This window comes from Mustela nigripes, chromosome 16, assembly GCF_022355385.1.
Source record: "Mustela nigripes isolate SB6536 chromosome 16, MUSNIG.SB6536, whole genome shotgun sequence".
NCBI lineage: Eukaryota > Metazoa > Chordata > Mammalia > Carnivora > Mustelidae > Mustela > Mustela nigripes.
The window spans coordinates 21,079,935-21,098,142 of record NC_081572.1 but is presented as its reverse complement, the minus strand read 5'-3'; the positions used below and the strand labels follow the sequence as shown (position 1 = coordinate 21,098,142).

At 48.4% G+C, this 18,208-nt stretch overlaps 1 pseudogene; it reads right to left on the bottom strand.

Annotated features, from left to right (window-relative positions):
• Positions 1-1,118: 1,118 nt before the first annotated feature.
• Positions 1,119-17,719, bottom strand: LOC132003212 (nucleoside diphosphate kinase, mitochondrial-like; annotated as a pseudogene).
• Between the last annotated feature and the right edge of the window lie 489 nt (positions 17,720-18,208).

The window sequence follows — 18,208 nt, the reverse complement described above, 5'->3', positions numbered from 1 at the left end:
ATGGCTCAGAGAAACCTTATACCATTCTAGTTTTAGCCGGTGGTGGGGGGGGGGAGTGATGGCCACACTGCCCTCCTGTCCCAACAGCTCCATGCTAGGGCCCCTGCGTGCACCTGACGGTTACCCAGAATCTCTTTGGCTTTTTTGGTCCCTTACTAAGAGACTTCTGCAGTAACCTTTATCTTGGTGAGGAGGCAAGAACAGCTGGAAACTTGGACTGAAATAGCCTCTGTGGTGAAAGCAGAGGCCGGAAAAGGTGATGCTGATCTCAGGGTGAGTGATGAATGAGAAATCCTGCACGTCTGCACCCTCCCCCCACCCCAGACGGAGCCCACCACTGGGCTAATCCTACATCTTTCACAGTACGGTGTGTACATTTTATTTTAATTTTTATTGATTAATTAAATTTAGTTACATTTAATCAATTAGGTAATTTTTAAAGATTTTATTTATTTGAGAAAGAGTTGACGTGTGCGCATGTGTGAAAGAAAGAGAGAATGAATGGGAGTGGGGAGGGAGAGAGGGAGAGGGAGAAGCAGGCTCTCCACTGAGCAGGGAGCCTGATGCGGGGATCCATCCCAGGACCCCGGAATCATGACCTGAGCCGAAGGCAGATGTTTAACGGACTCAGCCACCCAGGCAGCACTAATTAATTAAAGTGCGTGAGAAGATAAGCTTTATTTCCACTCTCAAACTCTTCCAACTTTGCACGAAGTCCTTCTTTATCTCTGCCTTGGAGATGGCAGAAATTGTAATAAGCGATGCATCGCCATGCACAACCCAGTGAATTTTAGCCACCCCCCCCACCTGCACTCTGGGACAACACTATATCTTTTTGGAGATACCCCAAATGTTGTCTGGTACTTTGATCCAGAAAGGATTTGGTTCAATTTCTTGCTGGCTTAGGATACTAAAAGGCACATAAAGTTTGGTTGCTCAGTCCCCCTGGGCTGGGGTGGGGAGAAGGTGGACAGGGAGATGGTCTGGGACAGAGGGGCAGACCATGGAGGTGAGCTGAAGTTCTTGTCCACAGAGGGAGTTGATCCTGGGTGGCTGCTGGCGTGGCTGAGGTCCGCCTGAGTGCTCAGGCTGGGTGGACACTGGCCTGATGGCCCTGCTTAATCCAGCTCACTGCCCCGGAACCACGGCTGGATCTCCCTCTGGGCCCCCTCCATGGAGTCACTGGCACAGATGAGCTTCTTGCTGATGTGGATGCTGAAGTCCCTCCTGATGATGCCACGGACAGCCTCAGCAGAGTCAGTGTGGTCTAGTCCTAACATGGCCCTTGAGGAGTAGACCACACTGGGGCCTTCCCAGGCCATGGCTGCCCCTGGCCAGAGCTCATGTAGGTGATGGGGGCTGGGTAGAAGGGCTTCCTCTGCAGGTCCGGGTAGTGCTTGGCAAGGACTCTGGTGCCTGCAGCATCTTCATCCCCACCAGCCTCTCAAAGCACTGGATCCCACCCCCAACAAGCCACTGCTCTACCCCATCTGGCTTTACTGCAGCCAGGGTCTGCCCCTATATCCAGGAGCTAGGGCATGTGAGCAGGTTCAGGCCCGTGGCCAAGAGCCACTCGGCAGCCCAGGCTCTGTGGTGTGTTCCAAGAGGCTGCCCATGATCTCCCACTTGGGGGCTGCTGGCTGAGCACCTAGAGTTTGTACATTTTGTCATTAGAAAGCCCAGTGTCTATATGCTTGTTTAGCTCAAGATCATCTGTTGTGATGGAAGAGTATGGGATTCCAGTCTGTGCTTGGCCAGCCAGGTTTCCACGAGGCCCTCTCTTGTTTCCTCCTCTGGGGACTGAACCAGATAATCTTGGATGTCCTCTCTAGTCTCACAATTGGGGGATTCCGTTGATCATATCCAGAGTGGTGAAGTTCAGAGAAGCTTAGTTTATGAACATGTAGGAAATCCTAGTAGAGCTTTGGTCAGCAAGAAAACACAGGAGAAGTCTTTTTTTTTTTTTTTTAAATATATATATTTTAAAGATTTTATTTGGGATGCCTGGGTGGCTCAGTTGGTTGGGTGGCTGCCTTCGGCTCAGGTCATGATCCCAGCGTCCTGGGATCGAGTCCCACATCGGGCTCCTTGCTCTGCCGGGAGCCTGCTTCTCCTTCTGCCTCTGCCTGCCATTCTGTCTGCCTGTGCTCGCTCTCTCCCCCCCCCCTCTCTGATAAATAAAATCTTAAAAAAAAAAGATTTTATTTATTTGACAGAGAAAGATCACAAGTAGGCAGAGAGGCAGGCAGAGAGAGAGAGAGAGGGAAGCAAGCTCCCTGCCAAGTGGAGAGCCCGATGCGGGATTCTATCCCAGGACCCTGAGATCATGACCTGAGCTGAAGGCAGCGGCTTAACCCACTGAGCCACCCAGGTGCCCCCACAGGAGAAGTCTTGAAACCATCCACACAGTTGTTTAAGGAGACCATCTCCTCCCTCCTCTTCTTGTACCCTCGCCACGGCATGCAAAGCCCTTCTCAACAAGGCTCATTCACCACCTCCAGCTTCAGTCTCTGACTCCCACCTGTACCCAGCCATTCTGGGCCAACTTTGGGTTCCCCTAAAGCACGGTACACATTCATTCTTCTGGACTCTTCTACATGCTCTTCTCCCCAGGAGAGAAGGCTCTTTCTCCTGTTAGACTCCAGCTCATCATTCAAGAACCAGCTCCAGTAGCCCTCAGTTCCTGCAGAATTTCTGATGCCGCCAGCCCAGAGCACACCATTCATACCTGACTCCCACAGCATGCTCTTCGCACTCCTGTGTTAACACCTCTCAGTCTAATATTTATTCTAGGCACGTATGCATTTTTCTCTCTCTGTCAGGTTACAACTCAGTGGCACCTTGTTTATTTCTTAGATGCTTAACCCAGCACCTGGCATATTCTCTGTGCTCAGACCAGTGGAAATCAAACCGAAGCTATAGGATTCGCCTATAGCTCATGAAATAGTGACCACTCTCCGGTACAGCTAGGAAGGAGATGGGCAGAGGAGGGAAGCGTAATGGGCCTATCTCCACCTAACTGCATGGCCACCCGCCCCCCCCCAACGGTTAGTGTCAGCTTTGGCTTCTGAATGAAACTCATGGGGTCCCCACTCTGGGAACTCTTCCAGACTGATAAATAAGGCAGGTCAGCAATTTTAAGGATCTTATCAACTGTTTGAGGAAGGAAGGGAGCTGATGATACTCAGACTCTTCTACATGCCAGACCCAGCGTCACCGCATTTAACCTCCCAAGAATCCTGTGAGATAAGTACTCTGATGCCCATTCTACAGATGAGGAAAGAGAAACTCGGAGAAGTTAAGGACTTTCCCCAAGGGGACTGACAGCCAGTAGCAGAGAGCAAGGAATGGAACTCCCCCATCCATCCTCTTTCCCCTAAGCAACACTAGCTCGTAACCAGGAACCCAAATTCATAACCACCGAAAGCCCCGAATTCGAACGCCTTTGAAGCCAACAAACCAGCAGAAGAGGAATCCCCTTACAGACTGGGGGTGTCCTTTCCGAAGCCCGGCTTCACGGGCGTTTCTGATTGGTGGAGGGTCGGTCACGTGCTCTCGTCCTAGCCTCAAGGGAGCTTGGGAGTTGGAGTTCTTGATTTCTCAGGGAGGCAGGATTGTAAGGGAATTTCCTCCAGAAAGGCCATTCATAAGATGATAGGCATCTACAAATAAGACAGATGTTCACTATACTGACTCACCCCTAAATGTCACAGAAAAGGAAGTTATTTTAGATGCCCAAACAAATTTGCGCTTTCAAATCCTGCTCCTTCCTTAAAATGTGGTTTTAAGGAAGAATTTTATTACATAATTTTGGGGGTATAAGTTACGTATGTTAAAAGTTCACCTCGTTTAGTGTACACGTCTAAGGGTTTTTATAAATGCAGACAGTTGTGCAACCACTACCGCAAGCAAGATAGAGTATACAACTGTCTCATCGCCCCCTGTAGTTTTTGAAGCAAAGACCTTTTAAGCAAAGAACAAAAAATAGAGCTGAAGAGATTTTATGTGTAAATATCAACATAGGAAGGCTGAGTCTCCCCCTCCTCGGCTCCCGGCCCAGGGGTAGAGAGACAAAGTTTACCGCAAAAAGACTGAAATGGTCCAAAGTATCATCTCCTTTCAAATGTCAGGTTTAGGGTTTAATGCAAGACAATGGATGAGGTTAACTCTTGTGGTTCTAGCTCACTGCACGAATGCCTGCTTAGTTTGACAGGCAAACAACACCTTGAACAAACTCACAGCTTCCCACAGATCTGGGTGGAGGGAGGCCCGTGTCTGACCTTCTGACTGCACTCTTTGGCAGGCGAACGGTGGACACATGGTGCGTCTGAGTCCCCACTTCTGCATCATGTTCCAGGTCACAGGATCCAGAAAACCCTGGGTTTAAGAGGCGGCCAAAGGCTGGCATTGTGTAAGGGTGGTGGTGTAGACGTAGCTTAGATGTGCAGGCAGAAGAGGAAGGGAGCGAACCGCAGGCCTGGGCTGGGGGCTGGAAGGAAGCTCTCCATGGAGCCCAGGGATTCTAAATTTGAACATGGCCTTTTAGGTCACTATAAAATATACTTTTCGTTATGAAGACATAGATTCTCAAAATAGGATAGAATCTATTTTATTTAACAGTTTTTAGCTTGATTTATAGCATAAATATCTGGGCATGTTGTATGTAGTCCTCTGTTAATGGGTATGCTTGCCCGGGCCCTGCATGTGTTTAAGACAGGCCTAAATGAATGTGTTGAGATTCCTCAGAGATAGTTACCAAAGCTTCCTGCAGTCCAGGCTCCCTGATGGTAGCCCTGTACCCCTCTCCCGGGGAGGTGAGAGAGGAAGAGAATGTGCAAACATTTTTAGACATTAACCATGTGCTTGAATCTGACCATGGCCCGACTACCCTCACCAGTGGGAGGGTAGAGGGGGGACCCCTTATGTTTCCAGAACCTTCTCTGGGTTGACCCTACCCTAGGGCGAGGAGAGTGCGAACATTCAGGCTGTGGAGCCAGGGAAAGAAAGGGAGGTGGGGAGGGTTCTGCACAAAACTTTTGGCTTTGAGTCGTTCTGGATTTCAAATCCAGGCCCCCCAATGAGCTGATGGTTTGATTCTTTTTTTTTTTTTTTTAAGACTTTATTTATGTATTTGACAGACAGAGATCACAAGTAGGCAGAGAGGCAGGCAGAGAGAGGGAGGAACCAGGCTCTCTGAGGAGCAGAGAGCCCGACGAGGGGCTCGATCCCAGGACCCTGGGATCATGACCTGAGCTGAAGGCAGAGGCTTTAACCCACTGAGCCACCCAGGCGCCCCTGATTGTTTGATTCTGTGACTACCTAGAACCTCAGTTTCAGCACCTGTGAAGGTCTGATCGCTCACAGAGTTTCCCCTGAGTCTCTGGAGGATGACCTGAAGCAGAGCCAGGGAGTCACGGTGCCCAGAGCAGGTTCTCTACAGCGCTCCGTCTCCTCTCTCCTTCCTCTTGTTGGCTGAATCACTGAGCCCCTTTTGGCATTCTGTAGGTCTCTACAGCTGAGAAATCTAAAAATAACCTTGAATTATGGTGGGTTTAGTCTTGAGGTCTCTGACAAGCACTTCTGTGTAAATAGCAGAAGTGAAAAAAAAAAGCCATTTTATTTCTAGTATTTGAAACTCAAGTTAAAGAACTCTCATCCTGTGGGCAACTCATAGTGGAGGGATGGGGGTGGTATGGGCACAGAGTTGGTATTTTTTCGTGTTGTTTTTGTTTTTGTTCTGTGATGATATGTGGGACTCTCCAGGGACATGTGTCACAGGGCTATACAAAGAAGGGGGAGGTGAAGGCGAGGCAGGTGGGAAATTTCTGTGTCTGACGTTATAGGACAGAATCGGGGAAAGGGGGAACGTGTAGGTCAAGGAGTGGAAAAGGGGATCTCACACTCAAAGGTCCTGCGGCTATCATGCCCTTCATATCTCTGGCTTCAGGTCACGATTGAGCAAGTTTCCTAATTCCTTTTTCAGTGAGCTTCTGAAGAAAGACTGTTTTTGGGGGACCTGCCTTATTCCTGAAATGCCAGTATGTCTGAAACTTAAAGTGGGCGGGTGTAGGGGTACCTAGGGGGCTCATTCGGTTGAGTGTTCTGACTCTTAGGGTTTGGGCTCGGGCCACGATCTCAGGGTGATGAGATCAAGCCTGGCATTGGGCTCCACACTCAGCAGGGAGAGGGGATCTGCTTCTCTCTATCCCTCTCCCTCCTCCCCTCTCCCTGCCCATGCACACATATCAATCAATCAATCAATCAATCAATCAATCAATCTTTTAAAAAGAAGTGTGTGCTTGTAAGATCACAGAGACTCATGAAAAGAGAAAATGAGAGGCCAGCTTACTTGACTATGGCGCACATATGGCCAAGAATCACCGGTTCTTCATCTTATTGTTATTTTTAACAAAATGCTTTCCCACTCCTCAGATCTAATGTTCACTCTTTTCAATAATCCATGTTTTATAGGCTTGGAGAGATGAAGTGGATTGCCCCATGGTCCTGGGAGGAAGGGCCAGGGTTTGTGCTGGCTGCCTCCTTCTTTATACAGGCCTGGCACTGACCATCCGAGAATGGCTCAGGACCTGAGACCTGGGGTATCCGGGTCACCGAGACTTCTGACCTATGACCTTGACTTCTGCAGCTCTTTTAAAAAAATGGACATAATGACATTCGATGCCAATGTTGTTTTTTTTAAAGGAGTAACCCAAATAAATATACACCATATCATGCCTGATACTGCATTGATCTAGAACTCTCTGAAGGTGACAGTGGACAACCAGGCTATCTCCTGTTCCCACTGCAATTAACTGGAGGGGAGGGATTTTAAGTGACCATAAGAGGCAATGGGATAGATCCAAGGGGGAGTTTCCTGATTGTAGGGGTTGTAAGAGCCACCGAAGGGTGGAAGTGACGCCTCTCTAGTTCCTGAGCCTCCAGCACCTATCAGTGTTTGCCAAATATCACCACCTCCCTCCTCTTGCTGGTGTCAATATTCATCCTTCCAGGGGCGCCTGGGTGGCTCAGTGGGTTAAGCCTCTGCCTTCGGCTCAGGTCATGATCCCAGGGTGCTAGGACTGAGCCCCTCATCAGGCTCTCTGCTCAGCGGGGAGCCTGCTTCTCCCTCTTTCTCTGCTTACCTCTCTGCCTACTTGTGATTTCTTTCAAGTAAATAAATAAAACATTTTTAAAAAAAATTCATCCTCTGGAGCCAGCTCAAATGCCGCCCCCCCGCCATGCCAGATTTCCCAGCATCCCCATGAAGAACTAGGATCTGTTCTTCCCTGCTCCGCAGTGTAACTCTGGTACTTCTATTTAGCACGCTTGTTGTTTGTCCTCCACTGAAAGCCAACCCCTTGAACTCCTCCCCACCCTGAGTGCTTGGAGGGCAGGAATGTGTTGCATTCATCCCGATGACCAATATCTTAGGCGCTGCCTGGCACACGGTCCTCCCCAAAGGAATGCTGGACTTCACTGTGAGTTGCCTGTCGGTGGTTTTTAATTTTTTAAAAACTTGGTTAAATTTGAAAACTCAATCCCCAATGCCAGCATGCACATAAAAATAAGGACTCTCATGCTCTCTTGGTAGGAATGTAAACAGGTTTGATTTTTCTGGACAGTGATTTGAATTACTTTAAATGTATATGCCTTTTGACCATAAAATTTTCTTCTATTTTCTCTTCCCTTCCCTCCCCGCCCCCCCCACCCACCATCTTCCTAAGGGGGTCGTGAAGGCCTTTTCATAAAGATATTGTTTAAGTTCCTAGTGATTTTTTTAAGCAATAGCGAAAATGAGACCAGTGCTAATATGGATTTGGATAAATAATTGTGGTTTATACCTATGAGAGAATACTATGTAGCCACGGCGACCGATGGTACACGTGTGTGTATCAATCAAGCAAGCAAAGTGACAAAAACGCATCACAAAATGGGAAGCATGGTATGGTCCCAGTTTTGAAGAAAACATAAGGATTGGTCCATGGGAAAGTGTCTGGGAGCGTTTACATCCAACCGTCTTAGCCCTTTTTGGGGGTGGCGGGACTTTAGGGGATTTTAATTATCTTCTTTTTGCTTCTCTGAATTTCCTTCGTTTCCTACAATGAATGTGGATTACCTTCAGCAAAACACCTTCATGTGTCTTGAGTTGATCCTCCAAATAAACTCCTTGGTCCTCAAATTCTGAAAACCCCAGAAATGAAATCAAAATGTAAATTGGAAGCACTGTTGGAAGTTCTCTGGGCCCAGAGGTTAGCAGACTTGGTTGCATGTTCGAGGTACCCGGGGAGCCTTCAAAACTCTCCAGCTCGGTCCACACCCCATGCCAACAAATCAGAATCTCCACCGGGTGGATCCGGGTACCAGAGCGTGTTACCTCTGCCCAGGTGATTTTCACGCGCAGCCAACTCTGACAACCACGGCGGCTGAGTTGCACAGTTCAACCCAGTCGCCACTACCCATTTGTAGCTATTTACATTTAATTAAAATTAAGTAAAACTAAATAAAAGTTAAAAATTAGTGCCTGAGTTACACTACATTTTAAGTGCTCAGTAGCCACATGTGGTTAGTGGCTACCGTACTGGACAGTGTGGCTGGAGGGCTACCCCTTAATTTTCAGGACAGGAGACCAGAAGGGCCTCCTTCTAGAAAGACCTGATGCTCATTGGAGAAGATTCCTATTCTTGCCTGCTCCACAGTTGCAGAACAGATCTGCCTGGGCCATCAATCATCGTGTGCCTAGAAAGTTCCTTCTGCTTTCTTGTGTCTACCCCATCCTCCACCTCGAGCACTGGAAATTTTTATGCCACATGTTTATTTTCAAGGGCTCGACAGGCCCAGGCCCTTCTGATCTGTTCAGCCTGGTCAGGCCAGCAGCCAAGCTGTTTACCTGGAATCCAAGTGCTCAGCGGAGAGTAGAACAGGGCTGTGTTTTCCACGGCTGCTGAGAAAGGTGAGTGAGCCGAGGCAGAATAACAAAAAGCCACTTCAAAAACACATCAGAAAAAGTCAGAAAGCAGAGACAATCAGAGGTTTGAGAGACACACGCCCCCCCCAAAAAACCCTGCCAAAAAAGCAAAAACAAGTCACAGGGGAGCCTGTCGCCTGATGGTTTCGAGACTGTCGCGGTTGCTGACTTGAGAATGGGCCTGTCCCCGTGGTTCTGCGAGAGGCCGGGAGCTAAGGCTGTGGGGGCTCAGAAACTCTACCTAAGTTCTGAGAATCTTGCGACCTTGGAAGTGGGACAGTCCCTGAGTGTTTGAGGCTCTGGGAAGACAGGGGCGTGTGGGAATGGCAAGGCCAGGCTGGCTGGGGAAGAGTGTTTTAGCCCAGAGACTGGCCACCTGTTAGGAAGCAGAATCTCACCTGGCCCTGGGCTCTACGGACCTACTGCCTGAGAGGGAGAGGCCTGTATGGACATAGTTCATCATGGAATTCAGGGCCAAAGGCCACCCATGTCTAGGAAGCCCTCCTTCGGGACCCGAGGTGCTAAACACAGAGATGTCAAGCCAGAAACGGAAACCTTAGTTGGTGCTCCCCTCCCCGCCCCATTTCCTGAAGTATCTAGTGAAGAGAGCCTTGGAGTCGGAGAACTTGGGTTTCAGTTCCAGGCAATGTCACTCACTTCCTGTGTGACCTCGGGTGGGTCAGTTTACCTCTTGGACCTTAGTTCATTGACCTATAAATTGTAGTGTTGGCATAGACCAGTGGTTCTCAAGCTGGGCTGCATATTGGAATACCCTGATGAGCTATAAGAAGAAATGAGGTTCTGGGCTGCCTGGGTGGCTCACTTGGTTAAGCAACTGCCTTTGGCTCGGGTCATGATCCTGGAGTCCCAGGATCGAGTCCTGTGCTGGGTTCCCTACTCGGCGGGGAGTCTGCTTCTCCTTCTGACCTCTCCCTTCTCACACACTCTCTCTCTCTCTTGAATAAATAAGTAAAATCTTTTAAAAAAGAAATGAGATTCTGTTCTGGCATATAGCCTGCCCTCAGGAATTTCTAGAGCTCCTTGGAGGATTCCAGCGTGTAGCCAAGGTTGAGAACCACTGGTCTATTCAGCACATCTCAAGTATAGCACAGGAGAATGTAGAGGAGAGTGTAGGAGCCATCTGGTTAAAATTCAGATCCTAATTCTATAGGCCTGGCATACGGTATGAGAGTCTGCATTTCTAACAAGCTCACAAGGGATGCCCATGGGCCACACTTGGAGTAGTAGCAAGTCTATCTTTAATGTCCACTTCTCTCTGACTAGCTGCAACTCAGTCTGGGTTTTATTTTTGGAGCTGGCATGGGTAGCGTATTTCCACCAATAGACACCGTCGCTTCTAAGTTCTTTCTTTTCCCTCCTTACAAGAATCACTTAAATTCTCACTTGTCATTTGAATTCTGACAGATTTGAGTCAAATTTCCCTTCAAGGGCAGAAAATGAAAGATAAAGCCAGACTTTGATGTGAGTTCCAGGTGGGGCTGGGACTATTTTACTGGGGGGACGGGTGGAAAGCTTCCACGCAGCTGATAATAACAGGTGTTGTGCCCGCACTTCTGCTGGGCACTGTTCAAGTGCTTTATACAAGTGGTCTCATTTATGACTCACAACAACTTCATGATAAGTACTGATGATGCCCCTGTTTACACATGAGGAAGCCGCAGCTAAAAGAGAATCCGACTTTTCCAAGCAAGGAGCAGTCTGGGACTTGAACTCAGGTATCTGTGTTGACTACTAGTCCATGTAGGGCAGGGTAGTATCTGAGCTATATGCCTGGCCAGACCCAACCAGACCCAACCAGATCCAACTAGACCCAACCAGACTCCAATAGACCCAAGCAGGCCTGACCAGATCTGGCCAGACCTGACCAGACCTGACCAGATCTGGTCAGACCTGACCAGATCCACCAGACCCAACCAGACTCAACCAGACCTGACCAGACCTGACCAGATCCACCAGACCCAGCCAGACTCAACCAGACTTGACCAGACCTGGCCAGACCTGACTAGATCTACCAGACCCAGCCAGACTCAACCAGACCTGATCAGACCTGACCAGACCTGGCCAGACCTGACCAGATCCAACCAGACCCAGCCTCTTGACACCAAGTTGTTGGCCAGGAGAAAGGTGGGATGAGGTTTGCCTGAGTTTAGTCTCGTCAAGCAACCTCTCCACTCACCAACCAGAAAAAGGGAAGGGGTAACAGCTTTCCACCCCCAGCTGCTGAGGCCAGACCTCAGGGCTCTCACATGGAGTTTGGCTTGTGGATTCACACTCTTCTCCACTTGGCTGCCTGTCTTTGCGAAAGTCTCTGCTGCCTGCATCTTTTTCTACTTGTATCATTTTCTTTTCCCCAGGGGAACAGGCGGTGTGTCCAGCTTTGAGACTGTTTTGTCTTCCTTTTGTAGGCTTGTCTAGCCTTGTCTAGGCTTGTCTACCTCATCTCCCAAATAGTGCCACACAGAAGCTCGTCTGAGGCCACCAAGATTGCTACAAACTCTAAACATCTCAGATTCTACTGGGTTCTTAGCCAAAATGGTAGTCAACACTCTAACCCAATAGTTTTCCAACTTGACTCAACCCAGCTTGTCTTACTTCCTTATATCAGGGATGTGGGTTTGGAATGGGAGTAAGGGGGTAAGAAAGAAAGAATGAAGATGTTCTCATTCCCTTCCTAGATCTTGAGATCCTGGAGGCAAGGACTTTGCCTTTTCATTTTTGTATCCCTGGTACAGAATATGGTGCTGGGCTGACAGACACATGTTTGTCAGATGAGTGAATGAAGGGGAATAGGGCACCTTTTCTTCATGCTTCTAATGACTGGCAGCACTGATAGCTTGTCCTGGTTGGCAGGAGAATCAGCACAGACTGAGCTTGCAAGGTCCCCGGAACCCTGTGGGCACCGGTACCGGGAAATCTGTCTCTTTCACCACATCTGTTTGGTTCTGCAGCAGCTCAGGAAGGTGAGGTTTCCTTACAGAGCCCCAGCCTCTCGATAAGCTGGGTACGTTGTAGAATGCTAACATTGAGAGAGATCAGGAGAGACCTGGCTGGCATGACCTAGGCAGCCCCAGGACTGTAGAGGAATGAGGGACCCCTCTCTTCTTTATCTTCCAAGAAGGAGGGTCATCTTATTCTCAAGATCTGGTTTGGAGTATCTAACCTTGGAAGCTGGGATGAAAAATGTAGAGGGTTCAGTCCACATGGAAGAATTTTCCTCTGCAGATAGTTTCTCTCCCATTATGAAGGAAGGAAGGCAGGCAGGAAGAAAGAAATCAAATATATGCCTTACCTACACCTATTCCAGGGGCTTAATGTGCTTTAGAATCTAAAGTGACTGCATTGGTCATTTGGGTCCCAGCCAGGGAAATGTTCCCATTTCTTCAATTGGTGTAAGAAAATATTCTCGAGCTGACTCCTTAAGACTCTGTCTTGTGTCTTGAGTCTTAAAAGGAATAAGCCAGTGAGAAGTATGCTGCCACGGCTGAGGTCCTATTCTGGTGGGAGTGGGTTCAGTAAGAAGGGCACAAGTTAGGAGAGGCCCTCAAACAAGACCTCTGGATTCAGATGGGGGCTACTCTTGGGGTCCCATGATTGCCACAGACCCAGCTCTCTTCCTCTGCCTTTCCCGGGGGCCTGGGAGATTAATGCACTTACACCACCTCCTCCGAACGCAACAGCTGGTCCAGGGAAATGAACACCAGTGATTGGTACTATTTCTATCCCCTCCTTCCATAAATAGCTGCTTTTCTTAATTTTAATTGCCGGGGTGAGAGCTTTTGATTGTGTGGAACCGTGAGATGGGTCCGGGAGAGTGGACTAATTAATCTTTCATTTAGCAAACATCTCTCCCGGAGTATCCATCGGCTCCATGACTTTTATCTATGTGCTCCTGATGTTTAAACCTGTTTCTTTGTTTTGATCTCTCTCCTTAACAGGAGATGTACATTTCTAACAAAAGAAAAAAAAAAAAGAGAGAGAGAGAGAGACAGAAAGAGACAAAGAATGGAAATTGCATGTAAATGATGGCTGTCCGCGTACGGAAGTCATTTTGTAACACACAGTCAGTGACTTCGTTTCCAGGTGCAGAAGCTGAGGCCACAAGACGGGCTGGAATTTGGCTAAAATCTCAACAGAAAATTCATGGCAGTGCCACCATCCTGAGAGTCACCTGTGTCAGAAATAAACCAGGTATTCGAAAGGAAACAAACAAACAAGCAAAAAAACCCACAAAAAAACAAGCCATTGGAGTTGATGCTTGTCCTCTTGGGTTCCTCTTGTTAGGCACAGTCTGCCTTCACCAAGGGAGCGAGCTCGTCTCCATTCTCCTCTCCCCTGCGCCTTCCAGCCCAGGGGATGGTACAGACCAGGGGCCCGAGAGGGATGGAGGCGGGGGTTTGAATCCAGTGATTCAAGCTGACTTGTGAAACTCTTGGTCGTAAACAGCATTACGTGAGGCCACCTGGTTCTTCCCCATCCTCTCCACTCAACTATGTCCAAAAGGCTTGGCTCAGATCTCAGCATTTTCAAGAAGACTTTCCCGACGTATGCAATCTCTGATATTTGAACAATTTCTATCTGTTCCCCTCATTCAGCACTCTCTCTCTCTACTCATTTATGTGTGGAAGGGGGCACCGTGGCATGTGGGTTGCAAGAGTGGGCGATGGATACGAACCCCATGTTTAAGCCCCACCTCCAGCATTTTCTAGCTGTGTGATCTCAGCAACTCCTCTGAGCCTCAGTTTCCTTATCCGTAAAGTAGGTCGAGTCATAACCCCTCTCTTATAGGCTCGTCTCAAGGATCTGTTGGGACCAGCCCTGCAGAGTGTTTGGTGCGTTGCCAGGCACTCAAGACATTCTGGCAATTATTGTTGTAAGTTTTCACAACAGAATATTTTGTTTCCCCACCTCTTGGAGGATGGTTACCTCACCTGAGAACCGAAGGAAATAATACGCAATCTTAGGGGATCGCCATGACAACGAACCCAGAGGATACATGTGAAAATGCTCTGCGAACCTTTTAGGTTTGGGTGTGAAGTGTGACTGCCAGTGAGATTACACAGCTGGGACGGAGCGGCGCCCTTGTGGAACGGCCACACCCTCCCCCAGCGCAGACACACGCGGCCACACAGACACAAACAGGCACACCGCACCACCGCCACCCCAGGAGCCTCTGGGCTGTCTGACCCCTGCTGGTGTCCTCGGGAAGTGGTGCTTCCCTCCAGGCCATCAGAGCGGGTTCTCCAGTGCTGGGCAAGGAGGGGAGTGAGGCCTGGGCCTCGCCCTCAGGAGCTTCCAACCCAGCAGGGGAGAGGTGTGAACCAGACTTATTCTGTGTGAGGCCGGATGACAGGAAAGTGGAGGCACCAGGAGGACGATGACGGAAGGAGGGCAAGTTTGGGAGTGAGAGGAGAATTCACAGCAGGGCAGGCCTTTGAGCAGGTCTCTGAGAGACGGGTCCTGTGTTAGGTTGCTTGGGCTGCCATTACGCACCACCACAGACCAGGTGGTTCACAACACGACATGACACAACACAACACAACACAACACAACACAACATAACACAACACAATTTGTTTTCTCAAAGAGCTGAAGTCTGGAAGTCTGAGACCAAGGTGTTGGTAGCGTTGGTTGCCTCCTTGACCTCCCTCTTTGGCTCGCAGATGGCTGCCTTCTCCCAGTGTCCTCACACGGTCGTCCCTCTGTCTGTGTTGCCCGTGTTCTGACTGTCTCATGGTGTCAGGATGCCAGTCATATCTTTGGATTTGGGCCTGCGTGACCCATGCGACCCTATCTAACCTCTGTAAAGGTCCTGTCCCCAAATACATTCTGAGGTACTACGGTTTGGGACTTAACCCATATTAATTTGGGGGCAGGGGAAACATCAGCCTCTAACGAGTAGGATATTTTCTCCTTATATTTGTTCAGTTACAGAAGTAAAATGTTGTGAAGCGTTGAGAAGTCCGGGAAGGAAATAAACCACTAAGGATGACCATATCTGTCCAATCTTTTTTCAAAAAGGAAAGAATGTAGCTTTCAAAATGCATATATGGCACCTGATGTTTTATGCCACTATTTTCACTTGACAAACACATTGTGAACTTTCCTCCTTGTAACTAACTCTCCTTCCACAACATCATTTTCAATGACTGTGTATGGCGGCGCCTGGGTGGCTCAGTCGGTTAAGCATCTGCCTTTGGCTCAGGTCACGATCCTGGGGTCCTGGGATGGAGCCCTGAGTCAGGCTCCCTGCTCAGCGAGGAGCCTGCTTTTCCCTCTCCCTCTGCTGCTTCCCCTGCTTGTGCTCTCTCCTTCTCTCCCTCTCTGTGTCAAATAAATAAAATCTTGAAAAAAAATAAATAGCTGCATATGGGTTCATTCTAAGGACGGATTCGCTGTATTCAGTCAATGGGTGGTGGGATTTTGATTAGCCAAGACTGGGGTAGAGAAGATCATCTTTGGGAAGGAATGATACAAGCTTCACGAACACAGTGTTGGTTACACTTCAGCAATCAGCCAGTAGAGTTCCCAGAATTAGGTAGATTACACTCACATGTATGTGTAATTTTTTTTTTTTAGGGCTAGACTGTGGATGTGACAGTGCCATTTCTTCTGAGAAGTCCTAACGGGTCCCGAGAACCGAGCCAGCTGTACATTTATGTCTGACTAATTGGGATCTCAGTGACACCCCACAGGGCAACTGAAATTCAATATTTGACTCTACGGGGTGAGATGGAACTTAAAACACTTGCTAGTTTTAATTGAGATGTTGCTTTTTTTTTTTTTTTTTTAATGGGCAGACTTTTTGTGATTGGTGACAATTGTTTTTCCCACCCCTCTTTCCCCTCTTTGTCTCCTAACAGTTCATCCCTGGTAAGAACTCTGGTAACACAAAGCAAAGTGACTGAGACTTAACCATAAAGAAGACTGAAGAATCCTAAAGGGAAGAATCCTAAAGGGAAGTTCAGATTGGGCTAGGAGGGCTTCCTGGGGAGAGAGGAGGCAGGGAGCATATCTCCAGGATGGCCCGTCCATGGTGGGTGTTGAACAACCCAAAGGGCCATTTAATAGAAAATGCTTACCCTCGTTAATTTCAGTAACTTAGCCTTTCAAATTAGGTTATAAAGCCCACAGAGTCTTAGGTTTCATTTGTTTTGTCATGCAAGCGGGAGAAGAGGAAATGGGAACAGCTTTGTATGTGATTTGATAGAGAAACCCACAGAATAGCGTCAAAATACAGAGGTGTCAGTTTCTAGATAACAGCCCATTCTTAATGGAGAAATGGGTCAGAATTATAGGTGTCTTTGGGTTTGTTTTTTGTTTTGATTTGTCTTTTACAGAACATGGCAACCACATCTATAGCCTTAAGAATCTTACCAGACCCTATTTAAAAAGAAAACAAAGATTTATTTATTTCTTTTAGAAAGAGAGAGCGTGTGTGCGCATGCATGTGGGGAGGGGCAGAGAAAAGCCTTCAGGAGTCTCCACCGCGCACGACACTGGAGCCCACCACCCACGAGATGGTGACCTGACCTGAAACCAAGAGTTAGATGCTTAATCAACAGAGCCACCCAGGCAACCCCTTACCAGACCATTTTGTGGAGTGAATGCTTGCAGGGACAGATTTAGTCTAACCAAGTCCAGCCAAGAACAGCGATGGATATTCACGGGTGTCCACACACTGCCCTGGAGAACAGGATTTATATTCTTGAAGAAACCTTCATCCTACCCCCTTATCAGATCTGATTCCTTGAACTGGTTTTCTGGTGGGGATGCTTCTCTCCTTCCTCAGCTGCGGAGGGAGAGACCATCTTTGGCAGTTCTTTCTTGAGAGCTTAGGTTCATGGTGACGGCTTGCATTTTGAGGGCATTAGAAGGAAATCCCATCAGTTGGCATTAGAAGGAAAAAGCAGGCCTGCTGGGCTCAGTCAGTTTTACTAGCAGAAATGGGAAAAGAATGAAGAGGATTGACTTGCTAACTGTGAACTGGGGAGCAGAAATTGTTTTTGTTTGGGACATGTCCTTTGGATTCCCTTTAATGGTGGAAATTCTGACTTTCCTTAGGTGAGGGGATTAGGTTTACGCCTCTCTGGAGGCTGTGAGTATGATACGGGTTGTGTAAATGATGGCCTTCTTAGGTGCTATTTGCCCCTGGGCTTCAGGGAGCACATAGGAAAAGGGACTCCGGAAGGATGCAGTTCACTTCAAACCTTTAACAAATCCACATCACGAGAACCCAATTAAGATGACTTGCTATAAAAAAAGGATTTACCACTTTGCAGCAACTTCACCACGTGATTACTTTAAATAGTTCTTCTTCATTTTGCATCCTTTTTTTTCCCCCCAAAATGAATGGTTTTTTTTTTTTTTTTTTTTTTTTGAGACTGCTCTGTGTGCCTAGATCTGCAGGAAAACCACACAGGCCAGATCTCTAAAACGAACGATGCCCCCTCATTCTGTGCAAGTGAATTTTGGGGTGTCTTGGAGCACCCCCTCCAGTGCCTGGTGAAACAGTCGTGCCACCCAGGAAAGTGGGAAATGCTGCTGAAGAACAGCACCCACATCCCAGCGGTCCTGTGGGGGTCTGGCCACCCCTCTCCAAATGCCGGCAAGATAACATGTGCAAGGGCTCACAGACCCCCTGCCAGAAGCCAGGCAGCCTGGGGAGCAAAGCTGGGAAGATGATGCGTGCCAATGGCCCAATACCGGCAAGGCGCCCAGGGCGAGGGCGGCCATCGGGACAGCTCTGCGTCACTCGATTATAATAGCTGGTTCTATTTAATTCACTTTAATTAAAATAGGAGGGCCAGTTTTACCCTAAGGCAGAAGACACTGTGGAGGCAGACCGAGAGTTGAGGTCCAGGAAGCAAAGGTGTCGCCTCCCTTGCCTCTGTCCTGGAGGACTGACATGGCACTGTGTTACTCTTGTCGTCGCCCTTCCAGAGTCACCAGACTGTTCTCCAGTCTGAAGAATGCAGATTCTCCTACAAGGATGCAGGCATCACTACTACCTTGAAGGGCTAAAGCCCAAGGCCTCGGATGAGCCAGGAGAAGGCATGAAGGGAAATGATGAGTGTGTATGTGACACGGAAGACAGAGGTTTTTTGGGATTTAGCTTTTTATTTGAGAGAGAGAGAGGGAGAGAGAGAAAGAGAAAGAGAGAGAGAGAAGGCATGCACATGGGCGGGCAGAGGGAGAGGGACAGAGAATCTCAAGCCGGATCCC